Source organism: Strongylocentrotus purpuratus, unplaced genomic scaffold (genome assembly GCF_000002235.5).
Source record: "Strongylocentrotus purpuratus isolate Spur 01 unplaced genomic scaffold, Spur_5.0 spur5_scaffold_9, whole genome shotgun sequence".
NCBI lineage: Eukaryota > Metazoa > Echinodermata > Echinoidea > Camarodonta > Strongylocentrotidae > Strongylocentrotus > Strongylocentrotus purpuratus.
The window spans coordinates 15,621,375-15,641,257 of record NW_022145615.1 but is presented as its reverse complement, the minus strand read 5'-3'; positions in this window follow the sequence as shown (position 1 = coordinate 15,641,257).

Sequence of the window (19,883 nt, the reverse complement as noted above, 5' to 3'; positions counted from 1 at the left end):
TAGTTGTCCTCGGGGGGTAGTTTTCCGGGGGGTACTTGTCCTCGGGGGGTAATTGTCCTCGGGGGTAGTTGTCCTCGGGGGGTAGTTTTCCGGGGGGTAAATTTCCGGGGGGTAATTGTCCTTGGGGGGTAATTGTCCTCGGGGGGTAATTCTCCGGGGGGTAATTTTCCGGGGGGTAATTGTCCATGGGGGGTAATTGTCCTCGGGGGGTAATTCTCCGGGGGGTAATTTTCCAGGGGGTAATTGTCCTTGGGGGGTAGTTTTCCGGGGGTAATTTTCCGGGGGGTGATTGCCCAGGGGGTAATTGTCCTGATACGGCGTACCCTAAATAACACTGAGTGGGGGGGGGGGGGGGCTCTACGTTCACCTAACCTCACTGAACGTTCGCCACATATTCTCTCTATTCATAATTCAATTCAATTTCAATGTATTCAGCCAATCATTAAAAACAATTTATGACACTGCCTTGTACTGGAACAATACTTATAATATGATGACAGGCTATGAACCCCGACGGAGAAGCAGAGCTTGTAAATGGGGCCCATTAACATAGAATTAAATACATACTGTATAATAAAAATATGCTATAACAAGCAAAACAAAAAAGAGATACATGTATATTCATACGTATTACAAAACAATTACAAATATCTTGCAAACACACTCAGCCATACTCACTCACACACACACACACACACACACACACACACATTCTCACATCAGGGCCTTTGTGGGGCACCTGATTGTGGGGTATTTCTGTGCGTTCCAGATATACCTTGTGGTCCCCTACTAGTGGGGTATGTACAACCTGGCGATAACAACCCGGCGGTGTGCTTACGATGTTACTATAAAAAAGTGTGCAAGTTTTAGCACACGCTCACAAAAAGTCATTTATGGGGTACCACTTCTAATGCCCCGCAGGGCATAGGACACCGAATATACAGTCATTTGAAAGACTTTACTCTGTGGGGTCCTGAAAAAATACCCCACAAAGTAAAAAAATGCCTCACAAGGGGTATGTGAAGCGCACATAAAACCCCACAAGAATGCTGAGGTGAGAGCACGCACGCGCACGCACACACACACACACACACGCGCAATGCAATGTAGTTTAAAACATATAATAAGAGAGAGAGAGAAGAAGAAGAGAGTAGCATATTTAAAAATAAAAAGGAAGAAGAGGAAACACATGAAAAATGCGAAATGTGAGATTAAAACTTTTAATATAGTCCTACCCAGTTTTACAAATTGATAAATAGTTCCCCTTTGCACAAAACTTTAAACTTAGACAAAGTTTAACTCGTTTAAATCATTCCATTTGCTTATTATTCCCACATTTCTAAATGATTTCAGTGCATGGGTTGTACGTACAGGGGGTTTGTGTAATAACATTTTTTGCCTTGTGTTATGTGAATGAACGGATGAATTTCTAATAAACATGTTTTGAAAAATGTGTGGAAGATTACCAGTGTGGAAATAAAACATAAATATACAAGTATTAAGTGATATTAGTTCTTGGACAGGAAGAACCTTCATTCTGCTAAATAATAGTTTCGTATGAGAATTATACATTGAATATGTTAAAATTCGAATTGCCCTCTTTTGAAGTATTTCCATTTTATTTAGATGAGATGAATATGAATTTCCCCACACTATATTGCAGTAAGATAAATGGGGTAATACTATCGAGTTGTAAAATAACATTAGAACATTTTGGGGAACGGTAAATTTTAATTTTGATGATACTCCAATGCTTCTAGATACTTTCAAAGTTACATTTTTAATGTGTTCTTCCAGTCCAGGAATTCGCCTATAGTAACACCAAGAAAGGATAGTGAATGTACACGTTGTAGGACTACGTTGTTAACAGAAATGTCATTAATGTCTCCGGAAACTCTCCTGTTCTTTGAACGAAATATGATGTCTTTTTTTTTATTAAAGCTCCCATCACACCAAACTTGTTCTCATCTCATTTATTAGAGAGGCACATCCCTGTATTTTACATTAGGTAAGTATATGACCCCACCCCAGGCATTTCCCTCATCACAAATAGTATATACATATTAGGGACATCACATTGATATTTCTATAGAACATTTTAACACTAAACAACCAGAAACCTTTCCTTTTGTTAATCTTACAAACTCAACAAAGAGAGATTTTTTGTGGGGGTGGGGGGTTGAGGGCTGCTTTAGATTGTACAAGAAAGACACATTTCTGTATACATATACATACACAATACACATTATAATAAAACTTTTGGCACACCTAAAACTGTAACCTGAACTGAAAATCTTTCAGCGAATCTTGGCAGAGATTTAATAAATGTGCTTGTGGGGGGGGGGGGGGGCAGAAACTCAACTATATTGTTGTACACACGCGCGATAAAGAAAAACGAGTAAAAAGGATATACCGGTAGCTTTTGTTGGTTAAGGTAATCAATGCGCATGATGCGTTTAGGTTGCCAAAAACGCCAAAGATTGGGTATGTTTCTGGAGTTAAGTAGGCAAAAAAAATCAGTTAAAGTTACGTTTCAAGAGTATGTTAAACTCACGTTTCATAAAATCTCCCAAATTAAAAAAAAAAAAACATTTGTTGCATGCTCAGCCCCCCCCCCCCCCCACACTTTCAAAAACGCTCTGCGTCCCCTGCGTTTCGGGTATATTTTTCCACCATATTGGTCTAGATTTTTTGCGACCTATAATTGACCTCATTAGGTATATGTTGTTATAGGGGTACATTTCATAGGGGGTAAAATGTAAAGCGAAACAAGTGGAAATTGGTGAATAGGGTATAAATTGAACAAGAATATAATGCATTTAGGGGTGGTTGAAACCTGTGGTCGCGCGTATGTACAACAATATAGTTAAGTGCCCCCCTCAACCCATAGAAGACAAAAAACGGTTTGAAGTTAAATTAAGTTGTCCAATTTTATTGCCAGAACGAGCCACTTTGATGTCTACATGAGTCAAGTTTGAAATTAATACGTCGAATGGTTTGCAAGAATGAAAATGGGATGGACCGGCAGCTAGGGGCGTTATACCTTTTTAAGTGGGGGGGGGGGGGGGGTTGTAGAGGCCATCAATTACCGACAAATATAATATGTCAATGTGCCAATGTCTACAATTTTTTTCTGTCTTTATTTTCTTTATTTTCCTTTCTATTCTTATCTTTTCTTTTCCTTTTTGCCTCCCCTGTTGCCTCTCTTTCTTTTTTCTTTTTCTTTCTTCTCTTCTCTTTCCTTTCTTTTCCTTTTTTCCCCTTTTCTTTCCCTTCCCTTCTCATTTTCCCCTCCTCTTTTCTCATTTTCCCCGACGGCAGCGCAATATCGACAATAATATCCTGATAGGTGTGTGTGTGGGGGGGGGGGGGGGGTGTGGTCGCACCCCACATCCCCCTTCGGAGACCCCCCCCCCCTTCCGCGGCGGGCAGCTACCCTGAATACAAGTATGTAGAAAAAGAAGAATACACAACATGCATTTATACTTATCATAGGCCTATAACTAAATCTAGATTATATACACTGTTGGTCATAATGGTGGAATATTTATTTTTACCCCAGTTTAGGGAAGGATTTTTAAAAATTATTTATTTCTAATAGATCTAGATAATGGCATACATTCTCAGAGTTTATTGAATATTAATTTGCGAGTGTTTGTTTTGCGTGACTGCTTAATCATATGTGTTCTACTATGCTAATCAGCTAAGGGACCTATGTCCTTAAGTCATAATTGACAGTAATGAGGATTAATGCCTCACAAAAGGGCACTAATATATAGCTGATCGGCACGATTTTTATCCTGGGGCCTCAAGTAACGAGGCCATTGCTTAGCCCCCTGAATCATGTCTGTACGCAGTGTTTGCTAGGGTACGCGGCCCCTTCCACAAATCCCCCAAAACGAAGAAAATGCAATAAATTGTCAAAAAATTCATTGCATTTCCCCCCGGCCCCCCAACAGGAAAAATTCCTTGTAGGGCCATGCATTATGGTTCAAGGCATGGCCACACAGAGGGCACTAATATATAGCTGATCGGCACGATTTTTATCCTGGGGCCTCACAGTAACGAGGCCATTGCTTAGCCCCCTGAATCATGACTGTACGCAGTGTTTGCTAGGGTACGCGGCCCCTTCCACAAATCCCCCAAAACGAAGAAAATGCAATAAATTGTCAAAAATTCATTGCATTTCCCCCCGGCCCCCAACAGGAAAAATTCCTTGTAGGGCCATGCATTATGGTTCAAGGCATGGCCACACAGAGGGCACTAATATATAGCTGATCGGCACGATTTTTATCCTGGGGCCTCACAGTAACGAGGCCATTGCTTAGCCCCCTGAATCATGACTGTACGCAGTGTTTGCTAGGGTACGCGGCCCCTTCCACAAATCCCCCAAAACGAAGAAAATGCAATAAATTGTCAAAAATTCATTGCATTTCCCCCCGGCCCCCAACAGGAAAAATTCCTTGTAGGGCCATGCATTATGGTTCAAGGCATGGCCACACACAGGAATTTTTCCTGTAGGGGGCCGGGGGAAAATGCAATGAATTTTTGACAAGCTATTGCATTTTCGTCGTTTTGGGGGATTTGTGGAAGAGGCCGCGTACCCTAGCAAACACTGCGTACAGTCATGATTCAGGGGGTAAGCAATGGCCTCGTTACTGTGAGGCCCCAGGATAAAAATCGTGCTGATCAGCTATATTAGTGCCCTTTTGTGAGGCATTAATCCTCATTACTGTCAATTATGATTTAAGGACGTAGGTTCCCTAGCTGATTAGCATAGTAGCACACATATGATATAGCAGTCACGCAAAACAAACACTCGCAATTTAATATTCAATAAAATCTGAGAATGTATGCCATTATCTAGATCTATTAGAAATAAATAATTTTTAAAAATCCTTCCCTAAACTGGGGTAAAAATAAATATTCCACCATTATGACCAACAGTGTAATTCAAAACATTTTAATGCAAACAAAGTCATGCTGGATAAAGAGAATTATGTGGTGAATGTAGAGTGATGTAGGCATATATAATGAAAACAGGAATGTTTCATTTATTAGATATTAAGGTTCTGAGATTTGGCACAATAATTATATTCCTATAGTTCTATTAATCCGGCCAATTAAGAATTAAAAACAATTAAATGCCAACAAAGTCATGTTGAACGGTAGATAGAATGATGTGGCGAACTTACAATGAGGTGAGGCGAACGTAGAGTAAGGTAGGTCCTACGTGAATTAAAACATTTATGTTTCATTTTTCTCTTCTGTATTCATGTTTTAACATAAGATTTTGCACAATAATTATATTCCTATAGGCCTATTAATTGGGAACTATAGAATTCAAAACAATTCAATCCAAACAAAATCATGTTGGATTACCTGATGTAGAGAGAATTATGTGGCGAACGTACAGTGAGGTGAGGCGAACGTAGAGTGAGGTACCAGGCCTATAAGAAATTAAAACATTTATGTTTCACTTCTCTTAATGATTTCTTTACAGGTGCTAACATGAGATTTGGCACAATAATTATATTCCTATAGGCTAATTAATCTGGACTATATAATTAAAAAACAATTCAATGCAAACTAAATCATGTTGGCATGTGAGAGAATTATGTGGCGAACGTACAGTGAGGTGAGGCAAACGTAGAATGAGGTATCATAATTATACTGAATTAAAACAACGTTATTTATCTTAATGAAGCATTTTATTTAGCAAGAGTGAACGTAAAATTATTGCGCGCAACACGAATTTAATGAAAATAATAGGGCCTTCTTTAGAATATAGAATTTAAAACAATTGAATTATGCAAACAATCCTGTTGGATTTACTATGTGGTGAACGTACAGTGAGGTGAGGCGAACGTAGAGTGAGATGAGTGTGTGTGACCATCAGGGGGGCGTTTCATCAAACATTTAGTCGGTGGATTTCACCGACTAATATCATTTTCACCGACTAATTTCAATAAATTTGTCGGTTGCCTTGGACCTCCCGACAAAGTCAATTTACACCGACGAACAACAAGCAAAAAGGCACCAAAAGGGCAAAATGGCAGCAATCATGAATATCCTAGGGGGTGCTGCCCTCGGTAGAATCTAGAGTTGATGCAGCTATGTTACAAAAATACAGATTTACTAGGGAAGGAGTGTTATACATGATAAATGAGTTAGAGCATGCCAAAAAGAGGAGCAAGGATCTATCTGCCCATCTGCAAGTCTTTGTGGCTTTGAGATTATTTTTTGCGACAATAGAAGGGTGAAGCAAGTCATGTGCGGAAAGAAAAACCAAGTAAGTATTGCCTTTTTTTTCCTGAAATGAACTGACTTGAGCTTGAAGTCCTATGAAAAGTAGACCCAATACCATCGCAATGTACAAATTGTTTGTTTGATTTTTTTTTTTTAAATTGGGACCTAAAATTTTATTCCACTCTTTCATTCATTTTAATCTAGATAACAAAGGTGAATGAATGGGGTCTAACGATAAGACTAAGCGTGTAGATTCAGACTCCACATTCACCCAACTTTATTACCTTTTTTTGTTGTTGTTGGTAGAGACAACAAAATAAAAATAAACACACAACAAACAGCTGAAATTAATGTTAAAGGGCCTTCTCAATTGAACGGAATATTAATAAAATAAAATCAGAATGACATTCGTTGTGTCAATTTTCCATCAATTTTCAAAGAACAGACTACTTAATCTAGATCAATAGATCTATATCTTGAGATCTACTTAAACTACTGAGAGGAAAAAAACCCTCAAAGGTTGAAAAATGCAGTTAAAAATGATGAAGAAAATTTACAGTTCATTGTTTAGTATTGATTAATTTGATTTTTGTATCTTATCATTACTTGCAACTTTTCCTTTTAAACCTCAATTTTAATATTCCAAATATCTCCCTCTCAATCTCCAACAGCTCCAGCTGTCCATCAACTGTGCATTTTCTTTGTTGTCCTTGTTGTCGATGTTGCTGCTACCATCTTTGTTGTTGTCCAGGTTGCTGCTGCTGGTGCTGCGCTGATGCTTTTGCTGCTGCTGTTGATGTTGTTGTTGCTGCTGTTGCTGCTGTTGTTGCTGCTGTTGTTGTTGCCGCTGCTCCTGCTATTGTTGGTTGTTGCTGCTGAGTCTCTGGAAAATGTTGGTTCTCTTGATGCTGTTGTAATTCAATCAACTGCAATTGAAATTCATATTTATAATGCTATTATCATCTTATGAAAAACATTAATATATTAAATAATTGTTATTGTTTGTGGATTGTAATATTAGTGGTGTTAGTGGTATAAGTACTGCTATTATCACTTCCTCTATCATTGTCATTGTTAATCATTGATTTTATATAACTTGCCTTTTTCTGGATCTCCTTATATATTCATTAAAAGAATACATTCCAATCAATTAAGACTAAGTGATTGTGTCTTTCTGCAAATCTTCCAGAGTTCCTTACTTGAAAACTGAAATAAAATGAACAAGTCAGGTAACTACATATACCCTTTTCTAACTGCACTGATTTTCATCGGATGCATCCGGACACATCCGATGAAACGGCCAGTTAGAAAGCAAGAGAGGAGAAAAAGGCGATTAAATAGCCGATGAAAAGAAGAGAAATAGGCGATTAAATTCCCCTGCTCGAGAGCAGGAGAAATTCTCATTCTATCGGTGTGACACCGATGAAACGGCCAGTTAGAAAGTGTTTGGGAGAAAAGGGTGATTAAAACAGCGATTAAAATGGTCAAAGGTCGCAGTATACACGCGCTTTATCGTAACCAGCTGTGTTTGTGGTTCATGGTTGAACATGCTGCATGCTAGCTAGATGGAGCGCGGGCTTAATAATTACTCAATAATTCTTCACTTTCGGCAAGGGCTCGCCACAGCGAGTAAATTTCACCGGCAGTTAGAAAGCGACAGGGGGAAAACTGCGGTTTCACCTTTGTTTACATAAGGAAAATTCAATCGGTATTTTCATCTGTGTGACTCCGATAGAAGCCAGTTAGAAAACCCCCCAAAATGCTTATCCCATATAGGCACATCTATTCTTACGAACAGTGAAATGCAAATATGATACTTTGACTTATGTGATTATTTCATCATGACTTGGGCATGTAGAATGTAGAATGTATTAATGTCAAAGAATCTCATTTGCAGAAAAGCATTACATTTGTTTAGTGATGAAGTAAATTGAGCAGTATATATGCATCGTAAATTTCCGAAATACCAGTGTTGAAAAAACAAACTTGTTTTAACTTAAATATTTCTTTGATAGATATCTAGCTGTTAAAAATATAAAAAAGCAGTGAGGAATTCTCAATACTTGGTGTCCAATTTCTATTATAACTATTTTTAGCACTTGACATGTCATTTAATTTGATGGTATAGTGATCCAATATATTTTTATAATCAAATATATATTTATAATTTATATATTTATCTCTAATTGTGTGTTTTTAATGTGGACCCATCACAGAACTTTCAGATTTATTTATATATATATATATATATATATATATATATATATATATATATATTTATATATATATATATATATATATGCTTTATTTACGTCATAGCAAGGTTGTTGTGTTGGCTGTCCAAAGGAAACAACTGAATGATGCATTCTTGAACGATAACAATATCAATCGTTTCACGTCAATAAATAAATGTATCTGTTTCTTTCCCCGTTGTAAACATTGTAATATTCACTATGAATTACCAGTCGATTGTGCTTTGCTCCTATATTGTTAAGCACAAGACTCCACCGCTATGAGTCAAGGGGCAGAACATCAAGACTGGAACCTCAAGGCACCCCATCTCTCCACAGGAAACCCTCCTTCTCAATCCCTGGAACAGCTTTATAAACATTTCAATAAATATTAACCAAATATGTAAGAAAATACAAATAAAATAGAGTTTAGTTGTCTTCGATAGTTACTTTTCAGCAAAATTTGAAAGTCAATTATTTTTTTCTTTTTGCTCGCCATTCCGTTTCATGTACTGGACCCCCCCCCCCTTCTACGAAATCTTCAAATGTTAATTCTAAAAAGTGATATATATCTAGCCTAAGGATATTTTGAAACTGCATAGCCCGAGGGGGACTTTGAAGGCCCTCTCCCCCTATGATCTCGGCCGTTGAACGGCCAATCACTGCCAAAATTTGCATGCATGTTAAGTGAAGTGTAGACTATGGTAATTTGAATTTTGGAAAAAAAGGAAGAGCCAAGTTATCCCTAATGTTATCTATTCTATTAATTTGATAACTTCAGTGTATTTCTTTGTTTTTTTAACTTATGTATTTTATTGTTTTATTTCAATTCTAACTATAATTCAAATATTTGAACCAGGCGCGCCAGAAGCAATTTGGGATTCGGGAGGCAAACATTCCAGGGGGCTCACCTTCCAAGGGCAGTGACGTAATGAGAAAAAACGTTCGGAAGGGGGGGGGGGCAGACGAAAAATCTGCATCACCACCAGTCTTACACGTTACATGCAGGTCCCGCGGAACGTTTTTCAAAGTCGAGTATTAACGATCAGGTACAGCGTAAATTGGCGTGGGGTCCAGGGCATATGAGCCTCGACAGGGGGTCAAGGGGCTGAGCCCCCGGAAGCTCAGGGATTTTAAGTATTTAATTACGGTTAGATGAGCATCCAGGGGCCTCTTTCAGGCCATTGACGTGTTCCAGAGGGGGGGGGGAGCCCCCAGAAGTTAAGAGGTTTTATCATTTATTACGGTCAGATGAGCATCCAGGGAACGCCCTTGGGCCCTTGGTGGGGTCCAGAAGGGCAGGGCCCCCGGAAGCTCAGGGTTTTTAGGTATTTAATTACGGTCAGATGAGCATCCAGGGGCCCGCCTTAGGGCCCTTGGTGGGGTCCAGGGGGCATAACTCTTTGAAGCTAAGGGTTTTTAGGTATTTAATTACGGTCAGATGAGCATTTTTTATATCTTATTTGTGACATTGGCAGGTCACTTATTTTTTCTCTCCGTCTTTCTTTCTTTTTCTCTTTTACATACTTTTTCAAAAAGTGAGGGGGGAGGGGGGCTCGAGCCCAGCCACTTTGCAGACCATGACATAAAGGCTTCTAAATAAGCGTATTTTTCGCCCGACTGTAATTTTGGAATTTCTTATTTTCCGACAAACGCATAAAAAGGTACGACTTACAAAAAAATGGAGAAAAAATACCGGAAAATCATGTCATAACAGCAACATTTGTAAATCACTGGTATCGTATAGATATCCCTCCCCCCTCCCCATCAGTACGCCAGCGTTCAGGGGCTCATGTCTTCTCACCCCTATAACAAAACAAAAAAACAGACACGCTTTCCCATTCTCGCACAATATGTCCACGATATGCGCGTATCGATATTATAAACCGTATAGGTAGCATGCGCAATGTTTATGAAATTTAATTCCTGTGAACTTTCCTTCTCTTTGAATGGAATGGTATATGTGATTTAATTAAGGTTTTTATTTTTGTTATGTTCTTTTGGATTAAAAATACAAACCATGTTTATTCCTTTACTGCTTTTTTTTTTTGAGGGGAGGGGGGGGGGGGGCGTTTTTTTTTTTTTTTTTGGGGGGGGGGGCAAAAATGCGTTTTGCACCCCACTTTTTTTACCCTGCCCCCCACCCACTTCCGGTGCCTATGTTTGAACCCCCTCCCCCCAAAAAATAAAATAAACACCTTAACTATGAACCTATAAACAAGACCAAATAACCAATAATTTATCCTATTTTGGAAAAAAAATGAGATTTCCATGTTTTGAACATAAATTATGAAAATGAGTGATTTTCAAGCTGATATGCAAAGACAAAAGGTCACGTGACTTTGCATAGGCTTATTTGTTTTTGACCCGCCGTTTGAAGATTCCCCCCCCCCCTCCCGTCGTCGCCATTTTAGACAATCCAAAATTGTTAAGCCTTCCTTTTTTTATGGAGGGGGGGGGTAGGGTGATTACCTGGAAACACAGTATATTTTTTGCCTTTTGGGTCTAAATTATATACCCAATAGGCAATAAAATCATGCGAGCGCATAGCGCGAGCTGATTTTTTTTCTTTTCTCTCTCGATAAAGTGACCTGAAATCGCTGCTTTCTAAACCCTTATTTTAAATGAATCCCCTGAAATAATCATTCTAACATAGGTTAAATAGATTAAACAAATAGGGCGTCGGAGGTTCTCGGATGCTAGTCACGTTCGGAATTCCATATGCAGTTAAACCATGCGAGCGCAAAGCGCGAGCCGAATTTTTTTGATATAATGACTTGATAATGTAGAGTGGCCTGAGCGGGAAGGGCGTGGTTCTAAACTTACAGACAGGGGCGTCGCTAGACCTTTTTCAGTGGGGGGGGGGGGGGGGGGAAGGGGGGAGGGGGAGGGGGGCGTGTAGAGGCCAACGATTACCGACAAAACTAGCCACCAAATACCGACAAAATTAAATGTCCTAATATCTACAAATTTAACCCTATAAACCCGGGGCCGAAGACTATATTGTTTTTCCTATGAACTATCTATAATACTTGCATATGCGCAAATGGTCATTTTCCTCGACGACATAAATATACGATTTATTTCGTCAACTAGTCAAAGTCAGCATCATAGCTATATATTTTAATGCAGGCGTTTAGCTAGGATCTTATTTTAGGGAGGGACGGTAGTGAGCAAGCGAATCACTTAAAGGGGGTGGGTGAATTAAGGCCTCACGCGAAGCACGAAAGCTTAGACGTTCCTTAAATTATTAAAGTAAGAAGACGATTCGTTGAATATACCGTTCTCGACTCTTAATAAGCCCTAATTTATTGTCTGAATTCTGTTTCCCCCTTCCGAGCGAAGCGCGGAAGCCCGGCCCCCCCACTCAGTGTTATTTAGGGTACGCATATGCGTGTTCCAACCGACCCCCCCTTTTCAGCAAAAGTCCGGTGTGTAAAGTCAATACGGCTCGACCTTTTTCTTTTGTATACGAGCCTTTTTCAGCATCCCCCCCTTTTCAGCAAAAGTCCGGTGTGTAAAGTCAATACGGCTCGACCTTTTTCTTTTGTTACGAAAAGGACATTTTGGCAACACGCATGCGGTCATTTTGAAACCTGAGTGGGGGGGGGCCGGGCGCGGAAGCCTTGACGTTTCTTTAGAATATTAGAGTAAGAAAACGATTCGTTGTGACGTTCTTGACTCTTAATCCTTGTCTGAATTCAGTCCCCTCCCACGCGAAAGCTTAGATGTTCCTTTAATAATTATTAGACAAATTAGAGTAAGAATTCTAGACTCTTCTAGACCGTTCTAGACTCTTAAGCCTTGTCTGAAAGAAATTTCCAGCTTTTAATACACAGCCAGGATTTAGTAATGCACCTAGACTAGATCTATGTGTGACCAAAACCAAAACCAAAGTCAAAAAGACAAAAGAGAAAATTGAAAAATCGTTCAGAATCAGACACCCCCCCCCTAAAAAGTGCCTACCTGATTAATAATTGTATACACCTAAAAGTTAAATAGCATTAATTATGTTTCCAATAGTATGCCGGAACGGGTAAACAACCCCTGGTTTTGAATTCTTGCATTATATTAAAGTGTTCATTTCGATAAGAACGTTGGAAATGAATTCCTGCATCAAGATGTACAGGTGTTCATTTCCAATAACACGTTAGACAATAGACTGTTTTTTTTCCGGGGACGCGACATTCTCGCCAAGAGACAGACTCCTCCCATTTTTGTCGGTGACTAGTTTAGACCACTCTAAGAGTTATGCTTTGTTTGTTTGTTTGATTGATTTTATTTCTGCGTTCAAAAATATACAAATTCAAAGTCAAAGTACAAAATTTCGAACAATAACAAATACAATTAATACAATGTTTACAAAAGTAATTAAATGAAAAATCATGTACAATTATATAATTCGATAAACATGTACGAAGCATACAATAACATAAGAAATATGAAATATTTTCAATAAATTAGAGAGGTAATTCGGAACGCAGGAGACCACCATCGTGAGCGGTTAGGCTGGAGATGGATGGCGGCCTCGTAAAAAGAATTGGCGACATAACTCTCTTCGAAAAACTGAGTGATCAAGAGGGTGCGGTGCAAGTGCAGGTGTAGTGAGCAGTTGCATGATAAAGAATAAATAAGTCACGGTTTTGTTATACTAATTTAGAGAGGGGAGCATATGATTGTATTATTTGTCGTTTAAGTGTAGCTTTTAAGGAGTAGATGGTTGAACAAGACTTTATGTTGTCGGGTAAATCATTCCAAATGTCCGGGCCAGAATGTCTAACAGATTTGTGTGTTATTGATAATTTGGGGTTTGTAAGATGGAAGTTTCCAGATATGCGAGTAGAGTATGAATGAACGGAATTATTAAACCTAAACATGTTTTCAAAGGATGGTGGAAGCAGATTATTAATGTACTTAAACATAATAACTGCTACTTGAGTAGTGTTCAGATCGAAATTTTTTAGTGTTTTAAGTTTATAGAATAAAGGATCAGTGTGAGCTAAGAAATGCGAACCTGTACAAATACGTATGGCTTTCTTTTGCAGTTTGAAAATAGAATTGATTTTTGTCGAACCACAATTTGCCCATACACTATTACAATATGTTATATACGGGAGAACTAGCGAATTATATAGTAGGAATAAGGTTGCATGGGGTAGAAGAAACTTTAACTTGGAGATTATTCCAATACTTTTGGAAATGCACATTGTAACTTGGTGTAAATGATCATTCCAAGTCAAGGTTTCATCTATAAGAACACCCAAAAACTTGGAATTAGTTTTTTGCTCTAGTAGCATACCATCGATTTTAATATATATAGGTGTTTCTGTATTATGAGAATGATGTTTAAAATACATGAAATGAGTCTTTTTTGTATTAAGTGAAAGTTTATTGGATTTAAACCAATCTGATACTTTGTTAATTTCATAATTCAAAGTATTGTTTAACGAATTAAGGTCTTTATGGGAATAAAAGATATTTGTATCATCGGCAAATAAGATAAAAGAAAGAAGGGGGATGTATTGATAATATCATTTACATAAAGAAGAAATAACAGTGGACCTAAGATGGAGCCTTGAGGAACACCGCATTGAATTAAAAGAGGATCAGAATCATAACTATTAAATGTAACATATTGTCTTCTGTTTGTTAAATAATCTTTAAACCATAAGAGTGGCTGACCCCGAATTCCGTAATGACTGAGTTTGGAGAGTAGAATAGCGTGATTGAGCGTATCAAATGCTTTACTCAAGTCACAGAATATACCTATAACATGCTTTTTGTTAGCTATGGCACTTGTAATTTTGTCATAAATTTGAATTAATGCTAAGTCAGTTGAGTAATTTTTTCTGAAGCCATATTGATTTGAATTGAGTATTTTGTGTTTAGTGATAAATTTGTGTAGCCTATTATGAACGATCTTTTCTAAGACTTTGGATATACTTGGGAGTAGGGAAATTGGACGATAGTTACTAATTTCGTGAGGATCATCTTTTTTGAAAATGGGGTTGACTTTAGCTAGTTTTAATAGATCAGGGAAAACACCTTGCGATAGCGAGTGATTAAATATGTGAGTTAAAGGCTTTGCAAGTGGATACATTATTTCTTTTAGGAGAGACATACTTATTTTATCAAAACCGTGCGATTTTTAGTTGTTAAGAGATTGGGTAATGTTAATAATTTCGCTAGGATTTGTCGGATTTAAAAAGAGAGAGACTCAAGGTTTTGATTGGAAAGATAGTCTTTAAAGTGAGCGTGAGTTCTATTAATTTTGCTGGCGAGTTCAGGGCCGATATTCGTAAAAAAATGAGTTAAATGAATTTGCATGAAGACTAGGATCATGTATTTTAGTGCCATTTAATGTGATATTATCCGTGGGTGGGGGATTCGTTTTTTTTCCCATTACCTCTTTGATAATTTTCCAAGTTGCAGTTGTGTTTGAACTGGCCTTTTTTATTTTATTAGAAAAATGCAATCTACGGGATGTACGGATAAGTTTTGTTAATTTGTTTCGATAAATTTTATATGTGTTTAGGTTAGTGTCAGTTGGATTGTGTAAATGTAATTTGTAGAGGCGATTGCGTGTTTGTATTGATTTCAATAAACCTTTCGTTATCCAAGGCTTCCTGGGTTTATTTCGCTTATTACTCATTTTGCCTAAGGGAATATTCTTTTCATAATAATATTGCAATTTGTTATGTTTATATGCAGTATTGACATCATTTACACTATATACCTCAGCTCATCCCTCGAAAAATAAATCCTGTTTCAGCAATTCTATATTACGTTTGGATTCTTTGCGATATATAAGCTCATCAAATGATTTACGGCCAGATAGTTTGCATTCACAAGTTAAAAATATGGGTAGGTGATCCGACACTTCAGAACACAATATTCCACCGATGGTTTTGTTGTTATGTACGTTTGAAAAAATATTGTCAATCTGAGTTGATGAATGTGGATTTATTCTGGTGGGTTTATTAATAATCGAAAAAAAGCCGTATGAATGCATCAACTGCATACAACTGGTTGAGTTACTGTTATCAGATGAGGGTGAGAAGTTGATGTTAAAGTCACCAAGGATAAAATTGTGTTTATTTTCATCCCCTATTTTATGAAGATAAAAATCCAGTTCGTCACAGAATAAATCACAATTAGAATCAGGGGGTCTATAAATCAAACCTATGATGACATTTTTGGCATTTGAGTTATTAATTTCGATAAATAAAGATTCTGCTTGTGTTAGTTTAATATCTGAACGGATTTTGAAGTTTATGTTTTGTGTAATATAAAACGCAACACCGCCACCTCTTCTTCCTTTGCGGTCCGCCCTAATCAACTTATAATTAGGCAAATTGAACATATCTGGAGAATTCTGATGTAACCATGTCTCACTTATTCCAATGACGGAAAATGCAAAATTATTTAAAGAGTGTAAAAGGTTTTCAACGTATTCGAAATTTTTGTTCAGACTTCTGGAGTTTATATGTAAAAGTGAAATATTGTCTGGTTTGTAAGAAAATGAATTTTTGAATTCTTGGGGTGTGTAGTATTTGCTCTCGTTTATATCGTCGACAAGAATATCGGGAGTGTGCGCGTGCGAATTCATTTAACGATACGTATTATGTAAAGTACCGAAAATTTGGAGGATGAACAACTGCATGTGTGATGGTGGTGCGTTTGTGTGTGTACGAAGTGCAAGTGTGCGGGTAACTTCAAAATATAATACAAATGAAAATACAATAAGACCTTAGGAGCAACAGAGCGGAGCCCGACCGCCCGAATAAAGGGTGTATTTTTGACACGCAAAATAGAGGGGCTGGGAAGAAACAAAATGCTCGATAACAATAATGACAAATCGGAGTACGATTATTAAATGGCAAAGAGGGATTTGACATTCCCGCTCATCAAAACTAGTTCAGTCTATAACAATGGATTCTGTGATTGACACAGGAGTTTTGCAAAACAAAGAGATTTGCTGTGCGGAGGAGAAAAATGTATGCATGTTAAAGCAGACTCTGAGATGATGCTTAATAGCAATAACGTCATTTCGGAGTACAATAATATTAAATGACAAAGAGGGTTTTGATATTCCCGCTCAAAAAAAAAAAAAAAAGTTCAGTCAATTACAATATAACAGATAGACTCAAATTTTTGGAATGCTATACAGATAATAATTATTGATAAAGAGTAAGGAGTTCGGTCTTAATAATCCCAGTAATCAAGATCAAAGGTCAATAAAAACTTGTCTCCAGCTTCCAGCCCAGTGGAGGGTAAGCTATATACATTCCTGCATGATACAAAATGGAGCTGCATGACACCCGAATGTATACAATCGTGACAATTTAGCATTAGTGAAAAAGTACAATTCCTTCAAGATTCAAATGTTTTTTTCCATTATTATTGGTCACAAAACAATAAAACACACCAAAACATAAATGCAGATTAGAAATGAAAGTAAGACTGCTCAAACAATGGACCCATCGCTCTATGCGTCGAGTATGTTTGTGATAGAGCGCCACAGCGGGCCGAAGATCGGTTAACCGTGGTGCGGAGAAGCCACGCCCTGTTCCTATACGTCAGACACGCGTAAGCGATAAGTCCATGTATTTGTTAAGGTTATAAGCACACGAAATTGCGAATGTATTTTTGATTGACACAGGTGATTAGAAAGATACATGCATGCTAAGACAGGCTCGTATGTACATACTTGATAACTGTTATGACAATTCGGAGTACAATAATATTAAATGGCAAAGAGGGTTTTGACATTTCCGCTCATCATAAAAAAGAAAAAAGTTTCGTCAATTACAATATAACAGATAGACTCAAAACAATTGAATGCTATACAGATAATAATGATTGATAAAGAGTGAGGACTTCGGTCTTGATAATTCCAGTCGTCAAGATCAAAGGATAACGAATACTTGTCTCAAGCCCATTTGAGGGTAAAGAATACATTCCTGCATGATACAAAGTTCTACTGCATGTCCCCTGGAAGGAATACAATCATGACAATTTAGGATTAGTGACAACCGTACAATTCTTTCAAGATTCAAATGCTTTACCCATTTGGACAATCGAATTTTCCATCATGATAATTGTCACATACAAAAACCGAAAAAAAAATAAACAAATAAATAAATAAAGTTTTGAGAAGTTAGGCTGGTCAAACAATGGACCCATCGCACCCATGCGTCGAGTATTTCTGAGATAGAGCACCACTGAGGACCAATATGAAGATCGGTCAGCCGTGGCGCGGAGAAGCCACGCCCAAACGTTAGACACATGTGAACGACAAGCCCATGTATTTGTTACAGTTTAATAAGCCCATCATATACGAATCGTGTGACTGACACGGGTGTTTTGCAAATCAAAGAGATTCGTTGTGCAGGTGAGAAATATTCATGCATGCTAAAGCAGACTATGACATAATGTTTGATAGCATGATAATTCGGAGTACAATTATTAAGTGGCAAAGAGGGTTTTGACATGAATTCCCGGTCATCAAAACAATTTCAGTCAACCACAATAAAACAGATGGATCTAAAACAGTTGAACGCTATACAGATAATTATTGATAAAGGGTGAGGAATTCGTTCTTGACAATCCCAGTAATCAAGATCAAAGGTTAATACAAATTTGTCTACGACCCCTAGGCCAGTGGAGGGTAAGCTATACATTCCTGCATGATACAAACTGGAGCTGCATGACCCCCGAAAGGTCATGACAATTTGAGATTAGTGACAACAATACAATTCTCTCAAGATTCAAATGCCTTACACATTTGATGCGGTTTTGAAAAGAAAGTTAGGCTGGTCAAACAATGGACCCATCGCACCCATGCGTCGAGTATTTCTGAGATAGAGCACCACTGAGGACCAATATGAAGATCGGTCAGCCGTGGCACGGAGAAGCCACGCCCAAACGTTAGACACATGTGAACGACAAGCCCATGTATTTGTTACAGTTTAATAAGCCCATCATATACGAATCGTGTGACTGACACGGGTGTTTTGCAAATCAAAGAGATTCGTTGTGCAGATGAGAAATATTCATGCATGCTAAAGCAGACTATGACATAATGTTTGATAGCATGATAATTCGGAGTACAATTATTAAGTGGCAAAGAGGGTTTTGACATGAATTCCCGGTCATCAAAACAATTTCAGTCAACCACAATAAAACAGATGGATCCAAAACAGTTGAACGCTATACAGATAATTATTGATAAAGGGTGAGGAATTCGTTCTTGACAATCCCAGTAATCAAGATCAAAGGTTAATACAAATTTGTCTACGACCCCTAGGCCAGTGGAGGGTAAGCTATACATTCCTGCATGATACAAACTGGAGCTGCATGACCCCCGAAAGGTCATGACAATTTGAGATTAGTGACAACAATACAATTCTCTCAAGATTCAAATGCCTTACACATTTGATGCGGTTTTGAAAAGAAAGTTAGGCTGGTCAAACAATGGACCCATCGCACCCATGCGTCGAGTATTTCTGAGATAGAGCACCACTGAGGACCAATATGAAGATCGGTCAGCCGTGGCGCGGAGAAGCCACGCCCAAACGTTAGACACATGTGAACGACAAGCCCATGTATTTGTTACAGTTTAATAAGCCCATCATATACGAATCGTGTGACTGACACGGGTGTTTTGCAAATCAAAGAGATTCGTTGTGCAGATGAGAAATATTCATGCATGCTAAAGCAGACTATGACATAATGTTTGATAGCATGATAATTCGGAGTACAATTATTAAGTGGCAAAGAGGGTTTTGACATGAATTCCCGGTCATCAAAACAATTTCAGTCAACCACAATAAAACAGATGGATCTAAAACAGTTGAACGCTATATACAGATGATTATTGATAAAGGGTGAGGAATTCGTTCTTGACAATCCCAGTAATCAAGATCAAAGGTTAATACAAATTTGTCTACGACCCCTAGGCCAGTGGAGGGTAAGCTATGCATTCCTGCATGATACAAACTGGAGCTGCATGACCCCCGAAAGGTCATGACAATTTGAGATTAGTGACAACAATACAATTCTCTCAAGATTCAAATGCCTTACACATTTAATGCGGTTTTGAAAAGAAAGTTAGGCTGGTCAAACAATGGACCCATCGCACCCATGCGTCGAGTATTTCTGAGATAGAGCACCACTGAGGACCAATATGAAGATCGGTCAGCCGTGGCGCGGAGAAGCCACGCCCAAACGTTAGACACATGTGAACGACAAGCCCATGTATTTGTTACAGTTTAATAAGCCCATCATATACGAATCGTGTGACTGACACGGTTGTTTGGCAAATCAAAGAGATTCGTTGTCATTGGTTATAATGAATTAAAGGTATTACTCCTCTCTTGATTGGTCGGATGACCTAAGGGT